The 8,834-nt window shown below is 37.4% G+C and overlaps 1 pseudogene; it reads left to right on the forward strand.

Annotated features, from left to right (window-relative positions):
* Window positions 1-3,336: 3,336 nt before the first annotated feature.
* On the forward strand, window positions 3,337-3,873 carry LOC131519394 (small ribosomal subunit protein eS7-like; annotated as a pseudogene).
* The last annotated feature ends 4,961 nt before the right edge of the window (window positions 3,874-8,834 follow it).

Raw genomic sequence — 8,834 nt, forward strand, 5'->3', positions numbered from 1 at the left:
CAAGAACCTTCCATCATGGACATACTCTTCCCAGTGTAACATTTATCTGTGCAAGACAAGCCCAGGTACCAACCGAATTTGCACAAATGACAATAAAGGGACAAGCTTATTTAGTCAGCAATGTTGCTATTCCCAATTAGCTATCCCACTGTACCAGAGAGAATTGGTAAAAAAAAAAAAAAAAAAAAAAAAAAAATTAATCCCACTAAATAAAAAAAACAAAAAAACAAAAAAACCTCAACATCAATGGATTTAGCAAAGTAAGATTTAAAGTATCTTGAAATAGATGTTTTATCATAATCCTTTACCCACTCACAAGAGTCTAACCGAACAAAGTCAGAGCTGAAAGGTAACAGCCAGGAGAAATTGAAGACATTCCCTGTGGTAACTACATCACTAACAGTTCCTTGGGTCCATCATGCCAAACTCAAGGGAGTTCATTTTATTGACTCATCTCAACGTATAACAATTAAAAAAAAAATTTTTTTAACATTTATTCATTCTGAGAGACAGAGAGAGAGCATGAACAGGGAAGGGGCAGAGAGAGGGAGACACAGAATCCGAAGAAGGCTCCAGGCTCCAAACTGTCAGCACAGAGCCCGTCAACTTATAACAAGAAAAGAGAAGTCTCTATTTGAACCATAGAACAAAGAAAAAAACTCTTTATTTTTGATTCTGTATTCATGCCAAACATATTACGTCTCTAAATTTACAGATAATAAGCAGGTATTTCTATTTTTTTTTTTTTTTTTTTTTTTTTTTTTTTGGACAGAGAGAGACACAGCATGAACGGGGGAGGTGCAGAGAGAGAGGGAGACACAGAATCGGAAACAGGCTCCAGGCTCCGAGCCATCAGCCCAGAGCCTAAGCAGGTATTTCTAATTTATAATAAAAAAAAAATAGCATCTTTTCATATTGTTTGCATGTTTTACAGTCTTTCCACAGACACTTTGTCACATTGAGCAGCTATAAATTTGACCAAACCAGGAATCTAATAATCCTTATTGTCTGTTTTCTGTTTCACTTCCAAAATCCAACCTATTTCCAAGATCCTCATTTTTGCCTCCTAAGCATCTCTGAATGTGCTTAGTTCTCTCTATCCCTAGGGCCATCTAGTAGGCTAAGTCCCTGTTACATCTAACCAGGATTACTAACACACCCTACTAAAAAAACTTGCTGTGTGCAATCTTGCCCCATTCAGGTAATTCTCTATTCTGAAATCACAGCTATCTTTTCAGAACACAAACAAGTCATGATTGGATTTCATGATCTGCTTCAAATTGTTACTATGTCCCTTAGGAGAAGGCTATCTCAAGCGGGGGCCACGAACCTGCAGCATGAGCAACACATAGAGCATATTACAAATGCAGGAAAGCAACTTACACTTCAGACCTACGGATTAAGACTCCAGGCTGGAGTAAGATTACTAGGTGTTTTCAATACACATGTCCTGCATCAGGATACAATCCAAATTTCTCTACAAGGCTCACAAGGGTCTTCATGAAGAAGCTCCCATTTACCTTTCCTGCTGTTTCTCTCAATAATCCCCATCCACCCAATGAAGACGCTGACATCCCTGCCATCTTTTCCACATAACCCTAACTCCTTCCTTGGTGACCCAAATCTTTTTAAAATTATTCTCAAAACAAAACAAAACAAAAAAACCTGACTTGGTGGACTGAGAGGTTTCAACGAGGTACTTGAATGACCCCTCTACTTCTTTATTATAGAACAACTCTCAATATTGTGATGGTCTGTGTCCTCTGGAATACCGAAAGCATTCCAAAAATAGAAACACAGTTTAAATCATTTGCTGTTGTGTACAGCACACCAAAAAAATAACATGCATTCATGTACAATACATAGGTATTCAAAAGTTGAAAGCAAAAAAAAAAAAAAAAAAAAAGGCTATCTCATAGCCCAGTTGGGTATTTTTTTTCCCCTGCCCAACTATGCAGAAGCATAATTTTGTGTGTTTTTTGTTTGTTTTGGTTTGGGTTTGTTTGTTTTTGTTTTTAACTTAAAGGAAACCTGAATCTGGAAACCTAGGCGGAATATTGTAGAACAATGTACTCAGAAACTTGGGTCCATCAATCTTAACCACTACCTCCTTCACAATAAAGCTGGGAATGGCAATTAGGGAAGAAGAGACAATCCAAAAAGTAGTATCTCAGAAAATAAATTCAAAGCCAGGTGAATGGTCTATGAAGTTGTTAATCCTTTTTTTTTTTTTAAATATACTTAATGTTTATTTTTGAGAGATAAAGAGACATAGCCTGAGCTGGGGGGGCGGGGGTGGGCAGGGAGAGAAGTCACAGAATCTGAAGCAGGCTCCAGGTTCTGAGCTGTCGGCACAGAGCCTACACGGGGCTTGAACCCACAAATTGCAAGATCGTGACCTGAGCCGACGTCGGATGTTTACCGGACTGAGGCACCCAGGCATCCCAGAAGCTGTTAATCTTAAAGTGGCAGTCAACATGGGCACTGACATCCATATTAGTGGGACAGACAGGGAGTCAATCGTATGGGAGCAAGCTGGTTTTCACTGGGACAGAGAACAGGGAAAACTGCACTGAATATAGTATATAGCTTATAAAGAGAAGTCTGCAGCCATACCTGCAGAAGGTATGCTTTGGGGCACCTGGGTGGCTCAGTTGGTTAAGCGTCGGACTTAGGCTCAGGTCATGATCTCACAGTCCATGAGTTTGAGCCCCACATTGGGCTTGCTGCTGTCAGCCTGCTTCAGGATCCGAAGCAGATCCTCTGTTCCCTTCTCTCTGCCCCTCCCCACTCGTACTCTACCCAAAATAATTAAAAATTAAAAAAAAGAAAAAGAAGGTATGGTTCAAGGAGTGAAGAACCCAACTGTTCAAAACGTTATGCTTCTCTGTTCTCTTTCAAGTCTATTTTGTCTTCCTCCTCATTTCATTCCTTTCATGTATAGTTTCCACTTAATGCAGAGGAGAATTTCACATTCCAAGTAATTTGCCTTTTTAAAATGCTGTATCCTCTATATAGCTCTGTGGATAAGGAATTACTGGACTTCCAGAGTGGATGCTAGGAAAATCAGTGTCAAGAGGCCAAGCTAGTAATTATCAACATCTAGACAGAAATTGTGGCAGTCAAGGTGGAAAAGATGGGACACATTTGACTGACATTACGAGGCAGGGTTGTCAAAGTAGACCATGAACTGGAATATAGCCTCATTGGTCATCTTGTGTAATACCACAGTATCTGATGTTTCTAATACATGGCTGAGGAAACTTTAAAAATAAAGTATTCTCTTCCTGGGCCAGCGCTCAACCAGGAGGACGTAATTCAGGCAGGGCCCTAAAGATGGTGAAGCCTAAAGGTGAAAAGCCATGACACTTCTTTTCTATGTCTCTCAGACTCTCCTTAGGCTGGAGGTTAATTCATATGTGAAGGCCCAGCTATGGGAGCTGAATATAATAGCAGCCAAGGAAATTGAAGTTGATGGTCATCAGAAAGCTATTACAATCTTCTGTTCTTTCTATTCCTCAAATGAAATCTTTCTAGAAAAAAAGTCTGTTAAGTCCATGAGTTGGAGAAAAAGTTGAGTGAGAAGCACACTGTCTTCAATGCTCAGGAGAATTTTGACTAAGCCTCCTTGAAAGAGCTACATAAAAAAAAAATAAATAAATGCATTCAAGAAACCACACTCTGACAGCTGTGTACATGTGGTCCTAGAGGATGTAGTCTTCCCAAGTTACACTGGGCAAGAAAATTCAGGTCAAAATGAATGCCATGCAACTCACAAAGGTTTACTTAGATAATGCATAGCAGAATGATGTGGAACATGAAGTTTCAACTGTTTTTCGTGTAAGAAGGTCATGCAAAAGATGCTCATTTTAAATCCCCAGAGTTCCAGCTGTAAAAAAAGATGACAACATATCATTCACACAAAACCCAGAAACATTTATAATAAAGACAATTTCATAGCCGAAACAAGCTAAAACATCATTTTCCTTGTTTTATGTTGCCAAGAAAACATCTTATTAACACCTCCTTATTACTGCATTAATATCATGTGCACTCAGCAAAGACCAAAAGCCAACTCTGGAAGTAAGGCCCAAGATCGAAGATAAGGCCTACTTTAAATGTAACCTGAAACAAACCGAAACCAAGTCCTTAAAGATTAGCAAAGCACATTTTGAAAATTGACATCCCAAGTAACAGGGGCTTGAGAAAATTCCCTAAGCTTTCCAAAGATTCTAAGAAAGCATTAAATCAAAACTACACAAGTCCTAAATGTTCAATTAATAATTTAACTGCATGCTCAAAAGACAAAACCTTAGTGTTTGTACAAAATGTTTTCTCAGTAATGTGCTTTCCACATGAAAAAAAAAAATGCAAGAATTACAATAAGTATTGTTAAACAGAGCTAAAAAAAAAAAAAACAAAAAACAACAACAACAACAACAACAAAAACCCCACAGTCAGTAGATACCTAACCTAAATTGGCTAAGATGGTAAATTTGTTAGACAATATTTAACACAGAAAGTATAAATACGCTCAAAGAACTAGAGGAAAGGATGTTCTCATAAGTAGAGGAAAATACAGTCTTCATGAATAAACAGGAAATAGAAGCTGAAATACAAAAATTATCAAAACTAACCAAGAAAACTCTACTTCTGTCCATCAGTGGTTAATTGTGAGAGGATTTCACTTTCTCTGTAAGTAGAAAACCTACCAAAATACATAAAACAAGTGATATGTATACATTATACATTTGTTACTTCAACATTACATTGTTTACCTTCATTGCCTTTTTAATTTTTTTTGAAATTTTAGTTTTTATTTACTTTTGAAAGAGAGACAGAGCAAGCAGGAGAGGGACAGGGAGACACAGAATCTGAAGACAGGCTCCAGGCTCTAAGCTGTCAGCACAGAGCCTGATGTGGGGCTCAAACCCATGAACCTTGAGACCATGACCTGAGCCGAAGTCAGACGCTTAACCGACTGAGCCACCCAGGCGCCCACCTTCATTGCATTTTTAAAAGCACCATTTCAGGAAGCCCTTATTAAAGCAGACTGTGTTAAGACTTTTAGATATAAAATATAAATATTGACTAGAAAATTCCAATTGTGTGTATTTTTATGTAAGTAATAAAAAATTTCTCATTTTTTCTAGAGCAGCATAACTTATAGGTAATACAATTTTTCTTTCTCCTCTCAAGTATAACCTTTTACTTCCAGAGGAATTTAACTGGTGTCTTTAAGAGAAATACTCTGGGGCCTTAAAGTAGGAAACAAAGAAATTGACTGAGATCAGCAAAAATATCAATTGTTGATTTAAAAGTGAAATTCGTAATTTGTCAATTCTAGGTCTTAAATCCATTTTTCTTAAAATGTTAGCATGAAATATAAACGAACCAAGATTATTTCATAAAAAAGTACAGAATATTTAAATGATATTAGAACAGAATTTGGAATAAGTATTTGAAATAAGTATTTTCATAACTTAAGTTCCCATAGTGTATTTTAAATATCTAATCTTAAGCAAATTTTAAATAAAAATTATAGCACATATAAGAATGATGCTTTTTGAGAAAAAAAACCCATTGTTCTTATTAATTCATTCATTCAACAATATCTATTGTTGAATAACTACAATGCTGTTGGCATTGTTGGAGATGCTTGTAGATGAACATACTAGAGAAAGATCTCTTCCAGCACATACCTTATATTGTACCATGGAGAGAAAGAAGTGATTTGTACACATGATAGATTAGTAAAGTAACAGTCTAGTAGTTAATAAGTGATTTGAGAAAAAGTATAAAGAAAAAGTAAACCAGAGTACGAAAGATCAAGAGTGCCAGGGTTGTTTACGTGTAAAATCATCTTACCAAATCCACTGTAGGTATTTTTTCCAACATACCAGTACTTTAATAAAACATTTTATAGTGCAAATATAGGGCAAATCCTTAGATCCTATCTTAAGAAAGCAATATCCAGAGGCTACCTCTGACCCAAGGTTTATTACAGAGCAAACATTCCTTTAAATTGCCATCTCTTTTGGAATTTCAGCTAAACAATGCTTCATGCCTTATAGATCATGTGAAATAATTTTAAGAGCATTTCTATTAAAATTTAAGAAATATGTAACTTACTTTTCTGGGAAGCTTTTTTCAGGTAAAACAGGATTTTCAGGTAAAGCTAGAATTGTATCACCATCTATTTCACTATGCAGAAAACCAAAACATCCTTAGATATTAGCCAGTTAAAGGTTAAAAGTAAATGATTACCTTGTACTGGAGAATAGTTTGTAATATTATTTATAATCATATATATATATATATATATATATATATATATATATATATATAACATTATTTAATGCTGGAATTTACAAAATGGTCAATCGCTGTAGTTTACTACCTTCATTTTTAATACCTATAATTTTTATTAATTTTTAGTACTGCTTTATTGCAAACCCGAGTAGACTTCGAAGCTGCTCAGCTTAATACTACCCCTGCTTCAAGAGTACTATTGGTTCACAGATCCACAACAGCCAAGAACATGGGTGTTTATTAATGTGCCCTGGGAATAGTCATTTGCCTGTTGAGTCAGCTACCAAAGAAGAGGCCCAATCCTTCTGAAAAGAAGCTGTTTTAGGTACCACAGTGATAGTTCAGTAGAATGTTCATACTCTAATAAACTTCAACCCAGAGGGTGCCTAATCCAAAGGCACTCCTCCACCTGCAGAAGTTAGACAAGTCAGGCATCATTAATTTCTGCTCTCCACAGCCCAGAACCCTCAGATGGCTTCAAGATAGCATCAGCCATTAAATTTTTTTAAAAAATGGTTTTACCAAAACATAAAAGGACTAGTCTTTATAAGCTTCATAAAATTATTAAAAGCTTCTGAAATTTAATAATGGAAAGAAACCTTTGAGAGAACCAAACGTACCCTGATTATATTAAATAGGGCACATTGAACATAACAAACCTAGAAGCCCTACATGTCCACAAATAAGCAGCTGAAAATCTGAAAATGTGGCCTCCTCCCACTTAGCTGTACCCCCACTATATTCCACCCACCTTGAGGTCTTTACACTTACTTGGTTTTAATTTTGCCTTCTTATACACCTGTTAATAATAATAATGAAACAGCACCGTAAAGCAGTTGAATGGGTCAGCAGGCAAGTAGAAGATACTGATGTCTAACAGAACACATCAAGAGGCTCCCGGGTGGCTCAGTCATTTAAGGGTCCAACTTCAGCTTGGGTCATGATCTTACGGTTCGTGGTTTCAAGCCTGGTGCCTGCTTCAGATTCTGTGTCTCCCTGTCTCTGCCCCCTCCCCTGTGTGCGCTCTCTCTAGCTCTCTCTCTCTCTCTCTCTCTCTCTCGCTCTCGCTCTCGCTCGCTCTCTCTCTCTCTCAGGTAAATACTAAAAAAAAAAAAAACAGAACAAAAAAAAAAAAGACCATGTCACAATGACAAAATGGACACAATTGGACACAATGACCTTATTCTTGAGATCCTGGTCACACAAACACACCCAGGTTCCTCATTCTTCTGTCACTTCTGTCACTTTTACCTTCACTATAAATAGATATGAGGTTAACTTGTCAACTCAAGTTAAACTTCTAAATGCTCCTATCAAAATCACCAATTTTAATTATACCTCATGTTTATTTCCATAATTTCTTCAGGGGTACCTGGGAAGCTTAGTCGGTTAAGGGTCATACTCTTGATTTCAGCTCAGGTCATGATCTCAGGGTCATGAGATCAAGCCGTATGTCTGGTTCCTCTACTGGGCATGGAGCCTGCTTAAGATTCTCTTTGTACCGCTCCCCCTACTTGGCACACGTGGTCACTATTAAAAAAAAATCCTTTAAAAAAATGGAAAACTCTTGAACAACTGTCAAGGCATTTCTTGTGTTGCCCACAAAAAGTTCAAGACCTATTTTATGTTCTGCATTCCTTGTCCAATTTAGCAAGGAAATCAAGAGGTACAAAATTACCTCCTTAAAACTAATTGTACACGGCAAGAAACTTAGGTTACAAACAAGACTAGAAGCTGGTTGGGTGAGGTAAGACAGATACGTCATTCTCCCCTCTCCAACCAAGAGATGGCTGCTAAGAGAGGTGCACAAATCTAATTCAAATGCAGGCTTCCCATAGCTTTGGGTATCATTCCAAATGCAAGCAATAGCACCTCTCTCACTGATTCCATGGAAATTTGTACCTCTACCAAGTCTTTCTGTTTTACCTCATGCTTAGTTCTTACTGTTTTTTTCTACTAAATTGTCATCAGCTTTAGTTCAAGGATAATATAACCTCTTTAACTGTCACAGTCAATACAGTACTTTTCACCCAGAAGACACTAAGAAGTGTTCACTGAATGAAAATGGTAAGTTAGAGGACCCTGACCTGAGGAGCTCCTCAGTCACCAAATGTTCCCAGATTGCTTTTTAAAAGGCTGAGTATCGGGGCGCCTGGGTGGCGCAGTCGGTTAAGCGTCCGACTTCAGCCAGGTCACGATCTCGCGGTCTGTGAGTTCGAGCCCGGCGTCAGGCTCTGGGCTGATGGCTCGGAGCCTGGAGCCTGTTTCCGATTCTGTGTCTCCCTCTCTCTCTGCCCCTTCCCCATTCATGCTCTGTCTCTCTCTGTCTCAAAAATAAACATTAAAAAAAATTTTTTTAAATAAATAAATAAAAAATAAAAGGCTGAGTATCATCTTCGGCAAAATAAAATACCAACTGTTTTATGGTAAAAAAAAATTAATTTCAGCAACTTGCCTAGGAATTCTAAGACACCTAACAACATACAGCACTTGATGATTACCAAACTACATGAAATAGGGAA

Source organism: Neofelis nebulosa, chromosome 1 (genome assembly GCF_028018385.1).
Source record: "Neofelis nebulosa isolate mNeoNeb1 chromosome 1, mNeoNeb1.pri, whole genome shotgun sequence".
NCBI lineage: Eukaryota > Metazoa > Chordata > Mammalia > Carnivora > Felidae > Neofelis > Neofelis nebulosa.